General features: G+C 47.0%; 1 protein-coding gene across 1 annotated transcript in view; it reads right to left on the reverse strand.

Annotated features, from left to right (window-relative positions):
- CNBD2 (cyclic nucleotide binding domain containing 2) overlaps positions 1-23,713 on the reverse strand; it is a 73,769-nt gene that overhangs the window by 22,466 nt on the left and 27,590 nt on the right. The window lies entirely within an intron of this gene.

The raw sequence follows: 23,713 nt of genomic DNA on the forward strand, positions 1-23,713 counted from the left end.
TCAGCAGGCAGTATCACACAGGATAGGATTAGATACACAGCTCAGCAGACAGTATCACACAGGATAGGATTAGATACACAGCTCAGCAGGCAGTATCACACAGGATAGGATTAGATACACAGCTCAGCAGACAGTATCACACAGGACAGGATTAGATACACAGCTCAGCAGACAGTATCGCACAGGATAGGATTAGATACACAGCTCAGCAGACAGTATCACACAGGATAGGATTAGATACACAGCTCAGCAGACAGTATCACACAGGATAGGATTAGATACACAGCTCAGCAGACAGTATCACACAGGATAGGATTAGATACACGGCTCAGCAGGCAGTATCACACAGGATAGGATTAGATACACGGCTCAGCAGGCAGTATCACACAGGATAGGATTAGATACACAGCTCAGCAGACAGTATCACACAGGATAGGATTAGATACACAGCTCAGCAGGCAGTATCACACAGGATAGGATTAGATACACAGCTCAGCAGACTGTATCACACAGGATAGGATTAGATACACAGCTCAGCAGGCAGTATCACACAGGACAGGATTAGATACACAGCTCAGCAGACAGTATCACACAGGATAGGATTAGATACACAGCTCAGCAGACAGTATCACACAGGATAGGATTAGATACACAGCTCAGCAGACAGTATCACACAGGGGAGGATTAGATACACATCTCAGCAGACAGTATCACACAGGACAGGATTAGATACACAGCTCAGCAGACAGTATCACACAGGATAGGATTAGATACACAGCTCAGCAGACAGTATCACACAGGATAGGATTAGATACACAGCTCAGCAGACAGTATCACACAGGATAGGATTAGATACACAGCTCAGCAGACAGTATCACACAGGATAGGATTAGATACACAGCTCAGCAGACAGTATCACATAGGACAGGATTAAGTTGGATTTACATGGCCTGATATTCGGGGTGATTAGCGGGAATGAATGTTCCCACTCTTGTTCCCGATAATCTGCCCTTCTGAAGATGCCGCAGATCCTCCGGTGAACAAGCTAAATGCATCATTTATTGGGTGAAATGATCACATGGTCCCGGGCAGCAGATCACGTTGTCTAATAACGCTCTGCTGCCCAGAAGTAATGATTCTCTATGAGGACGAGTGATGGCATTAGTGATAGCTCATCCTCATACTGTGGAGGTGATCGCTGCATGTAAATGCTTAACCTCCACTAACGAGCAGACGACTGTCAGTAAGGACCTCCACTAAGGAGCAGACGACTGTCAGTAAGGACCTCCACTAACAAGCAGATGACTGTCAGTAAGGACCTCCACTAACGAGCAGCCGACTGTCAGTAAGGACCTCCACTAACAAGCAGATGACTGTCAGTAAGGACCTCCACTAACGAGCAGCCAACTGTCAGTAAGGACCTCCACTAATGAGAAGCCGACTGTCAGTAAGGATCTCCACTAACAAGCAGACGACTGTCAGTAAGGACCTCCACTAATGAGCAGCCGACTGTCAGTAAGGCTCTCCACTAACGAGCAGCCGACTGTCAGTAAGGACCTCCACTAACGAGCAGCCGACTGTCAGTAAGGACCTCCACTAACGAGCAGCCGACTGTCAGTAAGCACCTCCACTAACGAGCAGCCGACTGTCAGTAAGCACCTCCACTAAGGAGCAGTCGACTGTCAGTAAGGACCTCCACTAACGAGCAACCGACTGTCAGTAAGGATCTCCACTAACGAGCAGCTGACTGTCAGTAAGAACCTTCACTAACGAGCAGCCGAATGTCAGTAAGGACCTCCACTAATGAGCAGCCGACTGTCAGTAAGGACCTCCACTAATGAGCAGCCGACTGTCAGTAAGGATCTCCACTAACGAGCAGACGACTGTCAGTAAGGACCTTCACTAACGAGCAGACGACTGTCAGTAAGGACCTCCACTAAGGAGCAGCCGACTTTCAGTAAGGACCTCCACTAATGAGCAGCCGACTGTCAGTAAGGACCTCCACTAATGAGCAGCCGACTGTCAGTAAGGACCTCCACTAATGAGCAGCCGACTGTCAGTAAGGACCTTCACTAACGAGCAGACGACTGTCAGTAAGGACCTCCACTAAGGAGCAGCCGACTTTCAGTAAGGACCTCCACTAACGAGCAGACGACTGTCAGTAAGGACCTCCACTAATGAGCAGCCGACTGTCAGTAAGGACCTCCACTAACAAGCAGACGACTGTCAGTAAGGACCTCCACTAACGAGCAGCCGACTGTCAGTAAGGACCTCCACTAATGAGCAGCCGACTGTCAGTAAGGACCTCCACTAACGAGCAGACGACTGTCAGTAAGGACCTCCACTAATGAGCAGCCGACTGTCAGTAAGGACCTCCACTAACGAGCAGACGACTGTCCGTAAGGACCTCCACTAAGGAGCAGCCGACTGTCAGTAAGGACCTCCACTAATGAGCAGCCGACTGTCAGTAAGGACCTCCACTAATGAGCAGCCGACTGTCAGTAAGGACCTCCACTAACGAGCAGACGACTGTCAGTAAGGACCTCCACTAATAAGCAGCCGACTGTCAGTAAGGACCTCCACTAACGAGCAGACGACTGTCCGTAAGGACCTCCACTAAGGAGCAGCTGACTGTCAGTAAGGACCTCCACTAACGAGCAGACGACTGTCAGTAAGGACCTCCACTAACGAGCAGACGACTGTCAGTAAGGACCTCCACTAAGGAGCAGACGACTGTCAGTAAGGACCTCCACTAAGGAGCAGCTGACTGTCAGTAAGGACCTCCACTAAGGAGCAGCTGACTGTCAGTAAGGACCTCCACTAATGAGCAGCCGACTGTCAGTAAGGACCTCCACTAATGAGCAGACGACTGTCAGTAAGGACCTCCACTAAGGAGCAGCTGACTGTCAGTAAGGACCTCCACTAATGAGCAGCCGACTGTCAGTAAGGACCTCCACTAAGGAGCAGCCGACTTTCAGTAAGGACCTCCACTAACGAGCAGACGACTGTCAGTAAGGACCTCCACTAACGAGCAGCCGACTGTCAGTAAGGAACGCCTCCTTCCTGACTAGCGGCTGCTCCTCGGATGGTGTAAATGCCTTTAGAGACACTGTCCCTGGATTCCCGGAGGAGACGCTCGGTCCTGTCACACTTTGATCCTGTTTATCCTGGAGTCTATGACAACTAATGACTGATTAACCCGCAGCAATGATCCAGGACGGAGCGGGCGGTCATCATATACATTCCTCTGATAACATGGACCCCCGGACCGCACGCGGTGAGGGGCAGCGCCAGGCTCCATTTTGACAAGTGGAACAAACATGTTTTCTCCCTGTAGAGGCTGATGGCGGATCCTCTGATGTTTTTCCTGCCCTGTAGTGACTGATGATGGATCCTGTAATGATTTTCTATGATATTTTTAACTGACCCCTTATCTCCTGCCTTGTGCCGATGATCTCTTACTGACATAATGTCTTTGTGCTGCTGAATTCGCTCATGGCCGGGGCGCTGCATGTCGTCGCATTGTAGGCAGCCCCTGGAGAGAATGGAGCCCTCAGACTGGGATCATTACTATCTCATTAGCTTCTATCAGATAGGTCGTGTAACAATACGTGGATACGTTGCAGATGCTGTCATTATGGGTGTCACGGTGCGCTCTGTGTGGAGGCGGGGACGGCCGGGGCGCGCTCAGCGTAGCCCGTTCCCATTGCAACCACAATGGGGCTAACGAGTGAGCATAGTTTTCCCCCGACTACAGGGGGACCCCAGGATTGGGCTTTTTCCTTGCCTTCCGATGCTAGTTGTCTTGGTTCAGTCGAGGGGTTCTTTCAGGCCCTGGGAACCTTGTATGATGAACCTGACAGGGCCATGGTAGCTGAAACCGCTCTTAAAGCTTTGGTTCAGGGGGATCAACCTGCAGAAGAATATTGCACCCAGTTCAGAAGATGGTGTGTCCCCTCGGGTTGGAATGAACCAGCCCTTAAAAGCCAGTTCAGGTCAGGCTTGTCCGAGAATCTTGGAGACCTATTAGTCAACTATCAGCTTCCTGAGACATTGGAAGAGACTATGACACTCGCCGTTGGACTTGACAGACGTGTTAGGGAGAGACGGCAGGAATGTTTGCTCTTTCCCCAGGAGACGGTCCAGCCAGAGGTCTGTCCTATGAGCCTATATTTCTTCTGAGGAACCCATTCAGGTCGGGATGACTCGTAGATATCAGCGCCGCCGACGTGGGGCTTGTTTCTATTGTGGAGACTCAGACCATTGGATTAATCAGTGCTCCAAGAAGCCTTCCTCCGTTAAATCGACCAAGACGGGGGAGCCTAAGTACCGGGTATATCTAAACATGGTCAAGAGTAAGGTATTAGTACCTATTACTATCTCCATGGGTAATAACAAATGTTCTGGTAATGCTTTTATCAACTCTGGTTCTGAGGCCAACTTTATTGATCATAAATTTGCACTACGGTCGGGCATTCCGATTTTGACACTACCGACTCCCATCCACATCATGGCGATCGATTACACCCCCCTGGTGGGTGGTACCGTGAAGCATTTCACCCCTGAGATACCCTTGACTGTGGGGGCGGGGGGGGGGGGGTGTCACTCCGAAATATGCTCCCTGTTAGTTCTTGAAAACTTACCAGTAGAGAAAGTACTGGGGATGCCTTCACTCCTTCACTCCAGTTACATAATCCCATTATTGACTGGACCAAGGGAGAACTGGTGAAATGGGGGTCTAAATGCGACTCGTGCTTGTCTGTGGTGCAAGCGGGGGTCTCAGCAGAATCCGATACATTGCCTCTAGTCATAAAGGAACATATGGATGTGTTCTCCTCATCTGACCCCGAGTCTTTACCACCCCATAGGTCTTAAAATTGCGCCATTGAAATGGTAGAGGGTGCCAGGTTTCCCAAAGGACGCATCAATAATTTTTCTAGGCCTGAACGCAAGGCCATGGAGGATTATGTCAAGGAGATTCTCAGTAAGGGGCACATTAGGCCGTCTGTATCTCCTATGGGGGGCGGCGTTTCAACCGATATGGTCTTTCTCAAGCCATGAGAAAGACTATACCGGTCGAAACGTCGCATTGTATTGGTGAATAAACATTTTTGGACATTGAAGACAAGAGAGTGCTGCAGTTTTCCTACAAAGTCTGTTTACGGGGAGCTTCAGACTGGCTTCCAACACGGCTGGCACCACAACATAAAGGAACGGTATATATATATCTTAGTCGTTGTGCTGCTACATTTTGTTTTTTTCCATCCTATAGGGACGGGATTTTTCTTTGTTAAAAAGAAGGATGGAGGCCTCAGACTTTGCATCGATTATCGGGCATTAAATAAGATTACGATTATTAATCAATACTCCCTCCCATTGATTCTTGATTTGTTTAATCAGGTACAGGGGGCTTCCTGGTTCTCTAAAATTGATTTGAAGGGGGCATATAACTTAATTCGACCTAAGGATGAAGACGAGTGGAAGACAGCTTTCAATACTCCAGCTGGACACTTCGAATATCTTGTAATGCCTTTTGGACTCAGCAATGTGCCAGCGGTGTTCCAAAATTTTATGAATGATATTTTCAGAGAATTCTTGGGTAAATTTCTGATTGTTTACCTTGATGATGTTTAGAATTTTTCCCCTGACCTTGAAAGTCAAGTGTTTCATGCTAAACAAGTATTGGAGATTTTGAGGAAGAATCAATTATCTGGCAAACAAGAGAAATGTATTTTTGGGGTACAAGAAATATTATATCTCGGGTATGTTCTCTATGTTCTCACTCCTCACACTTTTAAAATGGATCCTAGCAAGCTATTAGCTATTATGGATTGGGTAAGGCCATCGTCCTTAAAGGCCTTACAACGTTTTTTGGGGTTCGCTAATTATTTCCGCAGATTTATAAAGAATTTTTCGGTAATTGCTAGACCCTTGACCGACCTCATTAAAAAAGGGGCGAACCTGGAGAACTGGTCTGTTGAAACTACTGAAGCATTTGAAACTCTTAAAAAGGCCTTCAGTAGCGCTCCTGTTTTGATTCAGCCGGATCAAGAGAGACCTTTCATTGTGGAGGTGGATGCCTCCGAGGACGGAGTAGGGACGGTCCTCTCACAAGGCCCTTCTACTCTTACCAATTTAAGGCCTTGCGCCTTCTTTCCCAGAAAATTTTCTCCCACCGAGAGAACTTATGACGTGGGGAATCGGGAATTGCTGGCCATTAAATGGCCGTTTAAGGAGTGGAGGCATTTTCTTGAAGGGGCTAAACATGTGTCACCGTTGTCACCAATCACAAAAATCTTCTTGAGTCTGCAAAGAGGTTGAATCCCCGTCAAGCCAGATGGGCGCTGTTTTTTACACGTTTTAATTTCTCTATCACTTTCAGGCCAGGAAGTAAGAACGTGAAGGCCGATGCCTTATCTCTGAGTTTTTGTGCGTTTCAGCCTACGGACGGACCGCCTGAAACCATACTGCCAGCTTATGTCTTTTTTGCAGCCGTGTCCCAAGACCTTACGGCTCTTATAAAGGCAGAACAACATCTGGCCCCGGCACCCACACCAACAGATGTCCTCCAACAATTCCGTCTCCGGCTGTTGGGTGAGTGTAATGACTCTGTTTTGTGTGGACATCCTGGTATCGAGAGTACTAAAGAGCTGGTATGAAGGTCTTACTGGTGGCCCACCCTAGTCAAGGATGTCAAGTCCTATGTGTCGGTCTGCGAGGTTTGTGCCAAGTCTAAAACCCCTAGAACTCGCCCTGCTGTTGACTTGCGACCCCTACCCATTCCCAGTAGACCCTGGTCTCATATTTCGATGGATTTCATCATGAACCTGCCACCTGCGGAGGGTAAAACTGTGGTTTGGGTAGTGGTCGATAGGTTCAGCAAGATGGTACATTTTGTTCCTCTTGCAAAGCTTCCTAATGCTAAGACTCTGGCCGCTGTATTTGTAGAACAAATTGTACGTTTGCACGGTATTCCCCAAAACATTGTATCGGATAGGGGGTCCAGTTTGTGTCTAGATTTTGGGGAAATTTCATTGTTTTTCTCGTCTGCCTATCATCCTGAGAGTAACGGGCAGATGGAATGACCTAATCAGTCTGTGGAACACTTTCTCAGGTCATACGTCTCAACAGTTGTGGGTTAAGTATAGTGATGATCGAGCACCAAAGTGTTCGTGTGTTTGGTCCGAACACATCGCGATATTCGTGCGCTCGGCCGAGTACCCGAGTATAATGGAAGTCGTTGGGAGGCGACCAGGCACCCCCTGCTCGGATGAGGGGAGGGTGCCTGGTTCATAGGAAAAGGTCTGAAAGTGATGGAAACACCTCTGAAATAGATCAGGAACAGCAGGGGGACCATGTCTGGATGCATCTTGGACACCAATGTCGCTGCTGGGAATCATGTTGTCCGAGTTGTACGCCACTTTTACAGACTGACAAAAAAACGCCCAAAACCCCGCCCCCACAAAAAAAAATCCTTTTTAGAGGAAAAATTGTTAGGAAACATTCTTTCCTGTAGATTCAATTGCATATATAGTGTAAGTGCTGCCAAAAATTACAAGGAAAAAGAGATACAACCTGTATATCACATAAAGGAGGGCCTCATTCACATGGTGCTACAATTGTTCAGGTAGTGGGACTCCTACACTCATACAGCCTATGCACTAAGTGAAAGGGCTGCCAAAAATTACAAGGAACAGGCACTCCAATACACCTTTTATTACACATAAAAGGAGGGCATCATACACACCCTTTAAAAATTATTAATAATAGCCTGCTGCTGACCCTCAAAAAACATTAGGAGCAAGGGCCTGCTGGTTACCCTCTAAAACATTACAGATGAGGGCCTGCTGCTCAGCTGACCCTCTTAAACATTATGGTTGAGGGCCTGCTGGTGACCTGACCCTGGAAAACATTGGAGGTGAGGGCCTGAAGGTGAGCGAACCCCATAAAACATTGTTGTTAGGGCCTTGTCACGCCGGTGACAGGTTTGAGAAGGTCTAAAAGAATATCTGCACATTAGTGATCTGACAGCCTCTTTTGGTTTCACTTTGTCTGTGTGTTGCTGGTATGTCCACACCCCCTGTTCAGGTGTGGATCATGTGACCTTCACCTCCCCCTATTTAGTCTGACTTTACCCATCACTCCTTGCTCTGGATAGCTTCATTTGGTTTTTGGAGTGTGGTTTGTGGTGAAGTCCTGTTCGTCCATCCTCCATCAGCCTCAGAAGTTAAGTGTTCCGCTTGTTGTGTTTTGTATCCCCCCCCCCTTTGTTGTTTACGTGGCCTCAGCGAGACGCTGGTTCCTTCACCAGGGAAGGAGTGGGTTGTCTCTGCCCTGTCATTACTATTAGGGCATCTGAGGGCCACCAGGGTTTTTTAGGTTCCTGTGTATGGGCATCTCTACCATCGAGAGGTGCCCATACAGATAGGAGTTAGGGCCAGGAGCAGGGTTTTATAGGTGGTGACCCTTTTCCTTCCCTAGCGGTGAGGCCTAGTGTCTTTTCCCTTCCTTCTTGTTGTCTTTTGGTGTTCTCCCCTACAACATCTGTGACAGGCCTACAGGTGAGCAGACCATATGAAACATTGGAGGTGAGGGCCTGAAGGTGAGCAAACCCCATAAAACATTGTAGTGAGGGCCTACAGCTGAGCAGACCGTATGAAACATTGGAGGTGAGGGCCTACAGGTGAGCAGACCGTATGAAACATTGGAGGTGAGGACCTGAAGGTGAGCAAACCCCATAAAACATTGTAGTGAGGGCCTACAGCTGAGCAGACGTATGAAACTTTGGATGTGAAGGCTTGAAGGTGAGCAACCCCCATAAAACATTGTAGTGAGGGCCTACAGCTGAGCAAACAATAAGAAACATTGGAGGTGAAGGCTTGAAGGTGAGCAAACCCCATAAAACATTGTAGTGAGGGCCTACAGGGGAACAGACCGTATGAAACATTGGAGGTGAGGGCCTACAGCTGAGCAGACTGTATGAAACATTGAAGGTGAAGGCCTGAAGGTGAGCAAACCCCATAAAACATTGTAGTGAGGGCCTACAGGTGAGCATACCGTATGAAACATTGGAGGTGAGGGCCTGAAGGTGAGCAAACCCCATAAAACATTGTAGTGAGGGCCTACAGGTGAGCAGACCGTATGAAACATTGTAGTGAGGGCTTACAGGTGAGCAGACCGTATGAAACATTGTAGTGAGGGCCTACAGCTAAGCAGACGTATGAAACATTGGAGTGAGGGCATATATACTGTATACTGTATGGAACAGGAGGAGGAGGAGGATGAGTAAACAAGATTCAAACATATATTGGATGTGAAAAGGGTGCATCTGAATCTTGTGGATTGAGTACATTGTAAGGCCTCATGCACACGGCAGTTGGTTTTTGTTGTTTTTCTCGGCCCCCGTTCAGTTTTTTTTGCGGATATGAAGGTGACCCATTCATTTCAATGGGTCAGGAAAGAAATGCTGATAGTTCATCCGTTTGTGTTCCACGTCCGTTGTCCGTGTTTCCCTTCAGCAAAAAAAAATTGTGCATGTCCTACTTTTTTCACATTTGCGGACAAGGATAGGCATTTATTACAAGGGATCTGTGGAAAAAAACGGATCCTCCCAAAAAAACGGATGCCGCATCCGACAATTTGCGGACGCAAATGTATCATATGCATGAGGCCTAAAGCATACATTTAAATTGCGTGTTTGTTCCTCATTAGCTCAGCGTTCCTCTAGTGGAGTGGAGAAGTCAGGGGCAATTCAGGCCTTGTTCATTATTATCTGAGTCAACCTGTCAGCATTGCCAGTGGACAAGCGGATACGCTTATCTGTTATAATGCCACCAGCATCACTAAATACATGCTCAGACAAAACGCTGGCGGCAGGGCAGGCCAGTACCTCCAAGGCGTAGAGCGCAAGTTCGTGCCACATGTCCAGCTTGGACACCCAGTAGTTGTAGGGCACTGTGGGATCATTGAGGACGCTGACACGGTCTGCTATGTACTCCTTCACCATTTTCCAAAACGTTTCCCTCCTTGTACCACTAGGCCGTGCTTCAGGGTGAGGTTGCTGGCGGGGTGTCATGAAAGTGTCCCATGCCTTGGAGAGTGTTGCCTTGCCTTTGTTGGAACTGCTGTGTGTTCCCCTTGTCTCCCTTCCCCGGTTGCCCAAGGAACTACGTACTCTGCCGCCAGCGTTGTCAGATGGAAAATTCTGGAGCAATCTCTCAACAAGTACCTTCTGGTATTGCACCATTTTACTCGTCCTCTTCACCACAGGAATGAGAGATGAGAAGTTTTCTTTGTAGCGGGGGTCGAGAAGGGTGAACAACCAGTAATCCGTGTTATCTAAAATGCGTATAACGCGAGGGTCGCGGGTAAGGCAGCCTAACATGAAGTCAGCCATGTGTGCCAGAGTACCAACAGGCAAGATGTCGACATCAGGAGGATGACTCTCCATCTCCTCTTCCTCCTCCTCTTCAGCCCATTCACGCTGAACAGATGTAATTAAAGTTCATGGGTACTAGCCTCTGTAGCAGAGGCAACAGTCTCCATCTCCTCTTCCTCCTCCTCCTCTTCGGCCCATCCACGCTGAACAGATGGAATTAAAGTTCCATGGGTACTACCCTCTGTAGCAGAGGCAACAGTCTCCACCTCCTCTTCCTCCTCCTCCTCTTCACGGTCCAATTCGAGCTGAAAAGACAAACTGTGGGTGGTCTGTGTATCACCCTGTGTAATGTCCTCCCCTAGTTCCTTGTCTGCCACATTCAGAGCGTCGTCCTTAATTGTGAGCAGCGATCGTTTCAGTAGACACAGCAGTGGGATGGTGACTCTGATAATAGCGTTATCACCACTCACCATCTGTGTGGATTCTTCAAAGTTTTTTAAAACCTCACAGAGGTCTGACATCAATGCCCACTCCTCGCTTGTGAATAGTGGCAGTTGGCTCGAAAGGCAATGACCATGTTGCAGCTGGTATTCCACTGCTGCCCACAAAGCCTGGCCAACATGTGGAACGTAGAGTTCCAGCGTGTACTCACGTCGCATAACAGTCGGTGAGCTGGAAGCCGCAAGCGCTGCTGCAGCTTTGACAGACCGGCTGAAGCTGTGGACGACTTGCGGAAATGGGCACACACGCGGCGTGCCTTCACTAGTAGCTCTGGCAAATTGGGGTATGCTTTGATAAACCGCTGAACCACTAAGATGAAGACGTGGGCTAGGCATGGGATGTGTGTCAGGTTGCCGAGCTCCAAAGCCACCACCAAGTTACGGCCATTTTCAGACACAACCATGCCTGGCTCTAGGTTGATTGGCGAGAGCCACAGCTAAGTCTGGTCCCTTATCCCCTGCCACAGCTCTGCGGCGGTGTGCTGTTTGTCCCCTAAGCAGATCAGCTTCAGCACGGCCTGTTGATGCTTACCCACAGCAGTGCTACACTGCTTCCAGCTACCGACTGCTGGAGGTGGAAGTGGAGGAGGACGAGGCAGAAGAGGAGGAGAAGTGGGGGTTGGAGCCAGTAACATAGCTGCTTGCGGAGACCCTGATGGATGTAGGGCCCGCAATCCTGGGCGTGGGTAGCACCTGTGCCATCCCAGGGTACGACTCACTCCCGGCCTCCACCACATTCCCCCCCGTGTGCGGTCAGGGAAATGTAGCATCAGGGCACGGGTGATGTTCTGGGACACATGTTGGTGTAAGACGGGCCACAGATTGCCTGTTATTGAGGTCCTTCCTGCGATTACTTACCTGGTTTGTTTGTCTCCTGCTCGTGTTAGACTTCCGTCCGTCTCATCACTTGGTCTTGGCGTTCCCTCCTGGTTCTGACTTCGGCTTCCTCCTGACGATCCTCTGCTTGCTCCTCTGGTACCTTGCTGCTCTCCAGGTTTTGATTCGGCTCGTTTGACTGCTCTATTGTATGTTTGTCCGTCTTCCCTGCACTTATCCTAGTTGAAGGTTTGTCAACCAGTTGTCCCTTTTCACTACTAGGACTTGTGAGGCAAGTAGGCAGGGACAGGGGTGCGGACTGAGCTCCATTATACAAGACGTACACGCCTCTGTCATGGATGATGGAATGGGATTGTCCACCCCCTTCTCATTATTACAGCCTGGTCCTTTAATGGGACAACTGCTGCTGGTATATACAGTGCATCTGGAAAGTCTTCAGACACTTACAGTTTTTCCACATTTTGTTCTCTCGCTCCTGGTGCTATAAGTTTCCCCATCGTTCTGACTTAAGTCCCCCATAATGAGAAAGAGATAACAGAATTTGAGACATTTTTGCAAATTTATTAAAAATAAAAAAATAAAATTTATCCTGGACATAAGTATTCAGCTCCTCTGCTATGACACTTGCCTTTAAGATCTGGGGCCTCCAGTTTCTCTGGATTATCTCTGAGATGTTCTACACCTTGATTGGAGTAATTTGTGGTAAATTCAGTGGATCGGACATGATTTGGAGAGACACAGCCCTGTCTATATAAGATCTCACAACTGACGATGCATCAGAGCAAAAACCAAGCCAAGAGGAGGAAATAACTGCATGTAGAGCTCAGAGACAGGATTGCATGGAGGAACAGAAAGTTGCACTGAAAGTTCCCAAGAGCACAGTGGTCTCCATAATTCTTACATGGAAGAAGAACAAACAGGACTAAGTAACTGGGGGAGAAGGACCCTGGTAAGAGAAGTGACCAAGAACCCAATGGTCACATTGGCTGAGCTCCACAGATCTTGTATGCAGATGGGAGAAACTTCCAGAAGGTCGACCATCAGTGCAGCCTTTACCAATCTGGGCTTTATGGCAGAGCGGCCAGAAAGAAGCCTCTCCTTAATAAAATGCCATGAAAGCTGCCTAGAGTTTGTAGAAAAGCCCCTGAAGGACTCTCAGACTGTGAGAAACAAGACTTTCTGGTCTCAGTTCTAAGCGTCATGTCTGTAGGAAACCAGGCACCGCTCATCACCTATCAATATCATCCCTACAGTGAAGCATGGGGGTGGCAGCATTATGTTTGGAGGAAACCAGGCACCGCTCATCACCTGCTGAATACCATCCCTATAGTGAAGCATGGGGGTGGCTGCATCACTGGGGGTGGAGCAGGGAGACTGGCCATGGTGGATGGAAAGCTAAATGGAGCAAAGTACAGAGATATTCTTAATGAGAACCTGATCCAGAGCTCTGGACATTAGACTGGGCTGAAGGTTCACCTTCCAACAAGACCGTGACCCTAAGCACACAGTCAAGACAACACAGGAGTGGCTTAGGGACAACTCTGGGAATGTCCTTGATGCGTCCAGCCAGAGCTGTGAACCCAATAGAACATCTCTGGAGAGACCTTAAAATGGCTGTCCACTGACGGCCCCCATCCAACCTGACAGAGCTGGAGAGGATCTGCAGAGAACGGAGACTGAAGACTGGCATCACTGCCAAAAGTGGCTTCAGCTAAGTCCTAAGTAAAGGAGCTGAAGACTTATGTCCCAAGTAAAGGGGCTGAAGATTTATGTCCCAAGTAAAGGGGCTGAAGATTTATGTCCCAAGTTAAGGGGCTGAAGACTTATGTCCCAAGTTAAGGGGCTGAAGGCTTATGTCCCGAGTTAAGGGGCTGAAGGCTTATGTCCCGAGTTAAGGGGCTGAAGACTTATGTCCCGAGTAAAGGGGCTGAAGACTTATGTCCCGAGTTAAGGGGCTGAAGACTTTCTCACTTTCTCATTATGGGGACTGAGGGCAGAACGATGGGGGAACTGATAGCACAAGGAGCAAGATAACAAAATGTGAGGAAAGTGAAAGGATCTGAAGACTTTTCGAATGCTACATATGCTCTTGGGGGCCTAATCCCAGGGACCCCACATGCACACCTGGCCTATAATCTTATGGTAATGGATAACCATAGTAGGATATTGCATGCTGAAGAGATAACATATGCCAGTCAAATTACTCCAAATGGAGCGGTGTATCTGTAGACAGCTGTTTCAGGATCCTGCGCCACCCGCCTGAGCAATATCTAGGGATCCCCTTTAAGTATGTATCAGGGAACATAGGCAAATGGACTGGTGCCAGAGTGGATGCGCCCACTGCAGAATGGCCGCCAGGCCAAAACATGGCAATACAGTTGAATAGTGCGACGGGCCACAGGAGCAAATGGTTCCCAGTCCCACCATAAATCACTTTTATAGGCCACAGAAAACTAGGCCTGAAGCCTATGAGGTGGCGCAGGCAGTCACAAAGCAATGACATTATCATTGTCACCGCCTGCAACGAGACACGAGCAACTCAGGTCGGAAGAGGCGTGCAGGAACATGGAGCAGGGCTTTTTTTCTGTCACTTCAAGGGAACATATTATTGGGGGGGAAGAAGTCGGCACTGTAGAGGACTTTATAAGTACTGGGTCAAAACAGGGGGTATTATAGGTACCAGGGCAATATAGGAGGCATTATGACTACTGGGGGGCACTACAGGGGTGCATTATAAGTACTGGGGCACTATACAGTGCAATATAACTGTGACGAATACCATGCCTCGTACCCGCTTGACGTCACCTACGTCGAGCTCACGAGACACGGTATGGTCACTTGTTACCAAAAGCGTGACGTTACGCCCTCCAGAGGAGCGGGTAAGGTCAGCTTGGTACAGTTTACACAGATACCTCTTGTCCACGCGGGCACAGAGAGGCAACAAGCTGAGAGAGCCTGGTCACTGCCGCAGCGAAACAGCGCTGTCTCAGCTCAGGTATCTGCCACCAGCTTCTCGTTTGATATAAGCCCTGTCCGCTAACGGGATTATATAGGGTGAGAAACCAACCCGCGGTAGCGTATTACTAGGCCGAAACACGAACGTGGGGATTCGTGATCGAGATACAAGATAGCACAAGATTAAATTATATGTTTGATCGCCTTAAGGCCACACTAGATATAACACAACACACAGAAGATATATGTAGTGGTCTGAGGTTACAGATACAGGTGATATAGGTACAACAGGGTTAAGAAGAACAATATGTCAGTTTACCAGATATATGAGTCCTTTGGGTAGTGATGAGTTCTATGATGGTGGAATAGCCCTTAGCTGCAGTCACGATGTGACCCCCTTTCAGAGAAAGACGCCGCCCGCTGGCTTGCATGGGCTTATGACCTGTAGCCGGCCGCTCCCCTCTCCGTCTATGGGTAGGGTCCACCCCTCCTACTCTGGTTCTGGCAGCCAACAACACATAAAACCCCTTAGGGCTCATGGCCCCAGACCAATTGATCCGCTTGGGTTCCAGCTACAACTAGAGTCCAAACATGATACCGTTATTTGGTTTCTGTGGGGAGATATGGATATCTCCCTTCCCTGGCACCCCCTCATCAAACAAAGCCCATGGGCATGTTCACCGTGGCCACCCAGACACAATTATGTATCCGTTTTGAGCCTGCGATGGCTGGGCGATTCATAATTCCTTATGAAATGTAGGAGCCAACATGTCTGGGAGGTATCATTGATCCTGGCAAGGGCTAATACCTCCTGCTGGGGGGTTTTCCTGCAGGATCCGTGCTGTCTGACGGGAGGTGTGAAATGTAACCACATGTGACCTGCTAGGAGTTTTCTGCTATCTGGCTGCGGCTTTAAAGCAGGGCCCCCCTGTGGAGCTTGATTTCCTCTGCCATCTTTCAGCAAATGGTGGGTGTGAGGACATGGCTGACAGTAAATATTAATCCATATTCCTGACAATAACTACTTAGCGCAGTATAGAGGGACCTTAATACTACTGGGAGCACTTAAGCAGGCCTTATTACTACTGGGGTCACTTTGCGCGGAATTATATTGATTGTTATACCATTCACACAATTAATAGCATATAAATCATCTAAAAACAACTAATTCATGTCAAATAATCACAGTTTCGGTCCCTTTTAACATCCGATTGTGAAGCTCACGCAAACGCTGTACCTAACACTATTATTATTATTTATTATAGCGCCATTCATTCTATAGCGCTGTACATATGATAAGCGGTGCACATACATAATAAAGACAAGTGCACTAAGCAGGAACAAGACGAGCTACAGACTGGTACAGAAGGAGAGAGGGCCCTGCCCGTGAGGCTTACAATCTACATGGTATGGGAGAAACTTCATCAAGAGAATTTAATCTATTTTCTTCACAGCAAATACGAGGAGCGGTGTTCTGAACTTGAGATCACGCATGCGCTAAAGATAATGCCGGCATAAGCGCGGACTGCAAACTGCAACAGCGAGCAGTTACTAGTGAGGATCGCAACAAAACAAAACCAGGAATATAGTGAACATCCATGCCCAATACATCTAATACTGCCTGAGGCAGTACAGCGGAGCTGACAGACCCTGGGACTGGTAAGAAGCTACTGGTGAATACTCAGACACTGTGCTCAGACACTGTGCTTCAAAACAGGTAAGGAATTTGTTAGGCAGATTTTTGCTATTGTCTGATTGCAAATGAGCATAGGGTGATTAAGGTGTTAAATTTGTTGTTGGGGAGGAGCTTTTGTGGGAGTGTGTGTATATATAGCAGCATAGTATTAGCTTGCCTAATTATAGCTTGCTGCATTCTCAAAGTGCCGCATTACTAAGTGCATCTGAGATATTCAGGAGATACTCAGGAGGTAATCTGGAGGTGGATACAAACTAAAAAATTAAGATTTGTTTGTTTAAAATCTTTCCTCTCTTTAAAATGGCAGACCTAGTTCTATGCAGGAATTGTTGTGCTTTTATTTCAGGTTCCACTCTCCGGAGGTTTGGATACTGTCTGATCTGTAGACAGCTCTCCATAATGCAGCAGGAAATTGCATTTTTGAAATTCGAGATTTGTAAATTAACTGTTAAACAAACTCAGGCTGGGAATGTTTTGCAATGCCACTGCCACAAAGGCCCCCTAGAAATGGAAGATGGGTTACTGCAGGTTCTGGTAGACTTAGAGTTGTTAATAGAAGACATGTCCCAAGGTCTGTGGCTCTCCATAATTTATTTGCAGCACTTTCAGAGCGCAAGAGCAACATGGAGGATGGCTCAGGCACAGTGGGTGAGAAACAATCATCTCCCATGCCTAAAGTATGCAAGACTGCAGCCAAAGACAAAAAGGATAAGGTGATGACTGATAGTAAGCAGCTGTTGGTGGGCAATTCCATCATAAGAGGTGTGAAGTTTGAGGAAAATGGTTTTGTGAGATGTCTCCCTGGTGCTACCGCTAGCAGGGATAGACGACGGATCCTTAATATTGTTAGGCAAGCAAAGCAGGAAAGGGAGGTGGATGTCATTGTCCATCTTGGGACAAATGATCTGGCTTGCAATGAGGTTTCAAAGGTGAAGGAAGCTTTTCACACACTTGGTAATGATATACGGGAGGTTGCATCGACTATTTCATTCTCTGCAGTTTTGCCTGTGCATAACCTTCAGCATGACAGGAAGATGCGCATTAAGGAATTCAATGTATGGCTTGGTAAATGGTGTCTGAACCAATGGTTTGGCTTTGTTTCTCATGTTAGCTCTCGTTGGAATGGAAAAGAACTGTACAAGAAAGATGGTTTGCATCTTTCTCTCAAGGGAACGAATGTCCTCAGTGAACAGTTCAAAGTATTTGCTAAGGAGCATTTAAACTAAGAAAGGGGGGCAAAAGAGTGATAATCCAGCAGTCCGACTGCCCCCCAGAACAATGCCAGAAGATGCCAGTAGCACATAGGTTAAGAGTCTTGTCTACAAATGCTCGCATTTTAGGGAAAAAGATCAATGAACTTGAGTCTATAATGGCATCTGAGAATATAGTTCTCTCTATATAGGAAAGACAGAGAAGGCAAGAAAGGGGAGGGGTGGCTAATTATGTGAAAGATGGCATAAAATCTAATTTAATACAAGTTAGCGAGACCAATTTAGAGTCAGTTTGGGTTACCTTGCAGCTTGATAATCATAAGGTAACTCGTGTAGGTGTGATATATAGACCACCTAGCCAAGTCAAAGAATTATATGATCTACTAGTTGAGGAAATAGCTAAAATTACATTGAAAGGGGAAGTTATCATTATGGGAGACTTGAATCTTCCTGATGTAAACTGGAAAACCAAAATAGCTAGTTCTGCCAGGAGTACAGATATTCTAAATTCCCTACTGGGATTATTTCTACAGCAAGTAGTTGAGGAGCCAACCTGGAAGGAGGCCATTTTAGATTTAGTATTCACAAATGGGAATTTGGTATATGATTTTACTGTAGGGAAAAGCTTGGGATCTAGTGATCACCAGTCAGTGTGGTTTACTATAAGTACAGTGAACGAGTCACACCACACAAAAGCAAAAGTTTTAGATTTAATAAAAACTGACTTTTCTAAAATTAGATTAGAGATATACGAGTCCCTATCAGACTGGAACAGTTTAAATGGAGTCCAGGAGAAATTGGACTACTTAAAAGTGGCACTATTGAAGGCAACAGAAATTTGCATTAGGCTTGTCAGTAAAAGCAAAAAAAGGAAGAGACCACTGTGGTACTCAGCAGAAGTGGCCAAAATCATTAAAAACAAAAAGATAGCATTTAGGAATTATAAAAAATAAAAAAAACAAGGATGACAGGCAAATTTATAAGATTAGGCAGAGAGAGGCCAAACAAGTTATAAGAGCTTCTAAAGCACAGGCAGAAGAGAAATTAGCTCAGTCAGGGAAAAAAGGTGATAAGACATTCTTCAGATACATAAATGAAAAAAGGAAACTAAAACAAGGAATTACTAAATTAAAAACAAAAGAAGGAAGGTATATGGAAGAAGATAGAGAACTAGCTGACTGCCTCAATGAATACTTCTGTTCAGTGTTTACAAAGGAAAATGAAGGGAAAGGACCTCAGTTAGGAAAGAAAACTAATGAATCTTTTGACGCATGTGTCTTTACAGAGGAAGAGGTTCTAAGTCAGCTGTCTAAAATTAATACAAATAAGTCACAGGGGCCTGATGGGATACACCCAAAGCTATTAAAAGAGCTCAGCGGTGAACTAGCAAAACCATTAACAGATTAATTTAACCAATCACTGGTAACAGGCGCCGTTCCAAAAGATTGGAAATTAGCAAATGTTGTGCCCATTCACAAGAAAGGTAGTAGGGAGGAATCGGGCAACTATAGGCCAGTAAGCCTGACATCAATAGTGGGGAAATTAATGGAAACTATACTTAAGGAGAGGATTGTGGAACATCTAAAATCCAAATGGATTGAAAGATGAAAAACAGCAAGGGTTTACTACAGGGAGATCATGTCAAACTAATCTTATAGATTTTTTTGATTGGGTGAATAATCACTTCTGGGGATACTATAGAGGAGCCTTCTTACTACTGGGGGTACTATAGAGGGGCCTTATTACTACTGGGGGGACTATAGAGGGGCCTTCTCACTTCTGGGGGTACTATAGAGGGGCCTTCTTACTACTGGGGGTACTATAGAGGGGCCTTCTTACTACTGAGGGTACTATAGAGGGGCCTTCTTAATACTGAGGGTACTATAGATGGGCCTTCTTACTATTGTGGCTACTATAGAGGAGCCTTCTTACTACTGGGGGTACTATAGAGGGGCCTTCTAACTACTGGGGGTACTATAGAGGGGCCTTCTTACTACAGGGGGTACTATAGAGGGGCATTCTTACTACTGAGGGTACTATAGAGGGGCCTTCTTACTACTGGGGGTACTATAGAGGGGCCTTCTAACTACTGGGGGTACTATAGAGGGGCCTTCTTACTACTGGGGGTACTATAGAGGGGCCTTCTTACTACTGGGGGTACTATAGAGGGGCCTTCTTACTACTGGGGGTACTATAGAGGGGCCTTCTTACTACTGGGGGTACTATAGAGGGGCCTTCTTACTACTGGGGGTACTATAGAGGGGTCTTCTTACTACTGGGGGTACTATAGAGGGGCCTTCTTACTACTGGGGGTACTATAGAGGGGCCTTCTTACTACTGGGGGTACTATAGAGGGGCCTTCTTACTACTGGGGGTACTATACAGGGGCCTTCTAACTACTGGGGGTACTATAGAGGGGCCTTCTTACTACTGGGGGTACTATAGAGGGGCCTTCTTACTACTGGGGGTACTATAGAGGGGCCTTCTTACTACTGGGGGTACTATAGAGGGGTCTTCTTACTACTGGGGGTACTATAGAGGGGCCTTCTTACTACTGGGGGTACTATAGAGGGGCCTTCTTACTACTGGGGGTACTATAGAGGGGCCTTCTTACTACTGGGGGTACTATAGAGGGGCCTTCTTACTACTGGGGGTACTATAGAGGGGCCTTCTAACTACTGGGGGTACTATAGAGGGGCCTTCTTACTACTGGGGGTACTATAGAGGGGCCTTCTTACTACTGGGGGTACTATAGAGGGGCCTGGGAGTTATTTCTTTAGTATAGTATTTGGGGGCACTGGGAGCACAGCGGGCATATAATTGGGGGTTGCAGCAGGATAACACTGTTGGGGTACTGAGAGGCAGAGGATGATGGAAAAGTTAGGAACCTAAGAAGTCTGTGTGACAAACTGTGTAGAGACAATACATTGCTGAAAGATGTTGTCATGACAGTCTGGGCCGAATGGAGAAGATGTGAAATGAGAACAATGCCACTGGATGTAATAGGTGTGTAGTGCTGCATTCTCCTGTATGTCGTGTAGTGCTGAATGTAATGTCCATCTAAATATGCCATTGGCCCCGGCCGGGGGCTAATCAAGTGGGCATCACACACCAAGTGGGCATGCCTCTTTTAAAATGCCAGGGCTGAATTTCAGGCCCAGTCTGATTCTGGATTTGCCTCATATATGACTGTAGGTTCACCCTTCGGTATAAAGGTAACGTAGGCAAGTTCCAAGGTGCACAATGGCTGAGCGCACCTGCATACAAGAGGTTTTAGAAATCCAGGGCGTGTGAGGTGCCGGACTGCACTATGGCAGTCACCAAGTGATCATGAGGGTGTAATGACAGGTTACTGAGGTCCAGTAATTACCAGCAACGGGCTCTGCCATATCAACTTACTAATGGAGAGAGTGCAGGAGGGGACACAGCAATGCTGCACCTACAGGATCTGCACCATGGAGATCACCCACAATCACCTGCTCTCAGGTGACCGATCACACCATCAATTACTGCAATTGTAGCGTACAAATCATCCATCATAAACTAATCACTGAAACTTTAAATAGGATTAAATAAAAAGTATATACATAAAATGTCTAAGAAAAAGTTATAAATAAAAAAATCTACAAATACTGAAAAAGAAATCGTAAAAGTAAAAACATTAAAACAATCTACAGTAAGTGAAAAAGAACTACGGTAGTAAAAGTAAAAAAATTCAAATAAATTAGCAATAAATTGGGCTGAGTTTATCCATGTGGGTTTTTGAGGCTAGATTCACATCTGCCTTATGTTGCCATCATTTTTTATGAAGTCTTGCAAAAAAATTGAATAAAAAAATATTTTAACATATCGAAATTAACTAAAAAAAATAATTAAAATAATCCCAGTACAATGAAATATAGACTAAAATAAGAAAATGATGATGGCGGATGAGTGAGAGGAGATTCCTTCCTACTGACATATCAGACATTATCGCGTCCAGCCTGACTGGTTTCAGCGGACTGGACTCCACTGTGTGACGGTCCAGCAGAGCGCTGTGGCATCCATTACTATGGGGCTCCTCAATGCCTATGTGAACAGAACCTAAGACTGAGGCCTCATGCACGCGACCGTTGTGTGCATCCGCGTCCGTTCCGTCATTTTTCACAGTTTAGCGGAGGTCCCATTCATTTCTATGGAGCTGTGAAAAAAAACTGATAGTCCTCAGTTTTTTCTCCGCGTCCGTGATCCGTGATTCCAGTCCGTCAAAAAAATATAACCTGTCCTATTCTTGTCAGTGGAAAACGGAGGACGGACCCATTCAAGTCAATGGGTCCGTAAAACAAAAAACGGATGCACAACTGGTATGTCATCCGTGTCCGCGTTTTTTTTGTCAGTTTTTTTCTACAAGACCTTGGTGCAAAAAAATTACACTTTTCATTAACCTTCTTTTTTTTCCCCCTGTCAGACAAAAAATCAGGAAGACACAAGGAAACACAACTGAAGCAAAATCGGACACGGACCACTGAAGCCAAATCACTGACAGTGAAAAAACACTGTCGTGTGCGTGAGGCCTGAAGCTGTATCTGCAAATAAAGCCTCATTCACACCTCAGCGTTTCACGTACGCGTGCTGTACATGTTCTCCGCGGACAGCAGACGTCCCCATTCATTTGAATGTGTGTATTCACACGTCAGTGTTTTACCACGGTCCGTGTTTTCAGCACGGATGCATGTCCTATCTTGGTCCGTGTTCCCGGATCCCTCACGCCCATTATAGTCTATGGGTCCGTGAAAAACACATCCGTGTTGCATCCGTATTTCACGGATCATTAAGAAGTGATGCTTTGAAAAAAAAAATTCAGCTGTTCAGTGTCAGTGAAACACGGATGCAACACGGACAGCAAAAAACGGACCCAACTCGGATCTGTCACGGGAGAAAACACGGTCCGTGTTACCACTGATCACGGACGTCTGCATGAGGCATAAAATCAGAAAATACCTTTCTAAATAAACAAATCTCAGATACAGCAGGCGCGATTCCAGCTTACATGTCGCTCGCACAACGGCGCCTTCACACGTGGCAGATTTTGTGGCAGAAAATTCTGCGGCTGAAAATAAGTTCCATTCACTTAAATGGGGCAGCGAGCACATGGATTTCCGCAAGCGCCATTGAGGTGAATGGAACAGAATTTTCTGCCACAAAATCTGCCGCGTGTGAAGACGGCCTAAAGCGGCGCCCTCCCTCCGCCTGGCACATCATGAGGCACGCGTGGCATCAGTCCCTGCCATGCTACTGTACCTTGCCCAGCCTCCTGGTGCCGGGGGACAAGCCCTGTGTCTCTCCAGGTGACATAGCGATGCTGCTCGGGCTCCTGCTTGTCCAGTCTGTCAGATAGAAGCCTCAGACGTCTCCAAGAGCCGCACACTTCCTGCAAAGGTCACACGCACGGTGGACACTGCTACTCCACCTGTCTCACCGGCCGGATCACATCCCTCACGTCACAGCGGCGGCTGCTCATTAACTGCCTGGTTGCTTTGGAATCAATATCATTATATGATCGAATGACATACCCCGCCGTCGCCTAAGGCTGGATTCACACATGCGGTCTTTGATGCAATCTCCCTCTTCTGCATGCGTTACTGGATTTGGCTAAAAAACTGCATCAAAAACATCCTAACACCACTGCAGCTTCCTAATAGACTTTGAGGGTCATTTACTATCCAGAAATACACCTATCTTCGGCGTATTTCTGGCGCAGATTGCGGCACAAACCTGCAACTTTTCCCTGCTCACGCCAGGTCTAAAAAAGTGGACGTGGCTCGTCTGATTCATCATTTTCTACACCTAATGTAAGCAAAGGAGATGGCTTATGTTAAGGGTCCATCACGCGTCCGTAGCATATTGCGGATCCGCAATACAATTGCAGACAGGAATAGGACATGTTCTATTTTTTGGCGGAGCCGCGGCCCGGAAGTTCAGGGCCGCGCTCCAGAAATGTGTGCTCTCCGCATCTCTTCTGGCCCCATAAAGAATGAATAGGTCCGCACCTGTTCCCGATATTGCGGAACGGATGCGGATCAATTTGCGGACGTGTGAATGGACCCTTAAACTGGCGCTGGACACGCCGAAGTTATGTAGAGGCCGGTGCCACCGC

The sequence above is a fragment of the Bufo gargarizans genome, chromosome 5 (assembly GCF_014858855.1).
Source record: "Bufo gargarizans isolate SCDJY-AF-19 chromosome 5, ASM1485885v1, whole genome shotgun sequence".
Classification (NCBI taxonomy): Eukaryota; Metazoa; Chordata; class Amphibia; order Anura; family Bufonidae; genus Bufo; species Bufo gargarizans.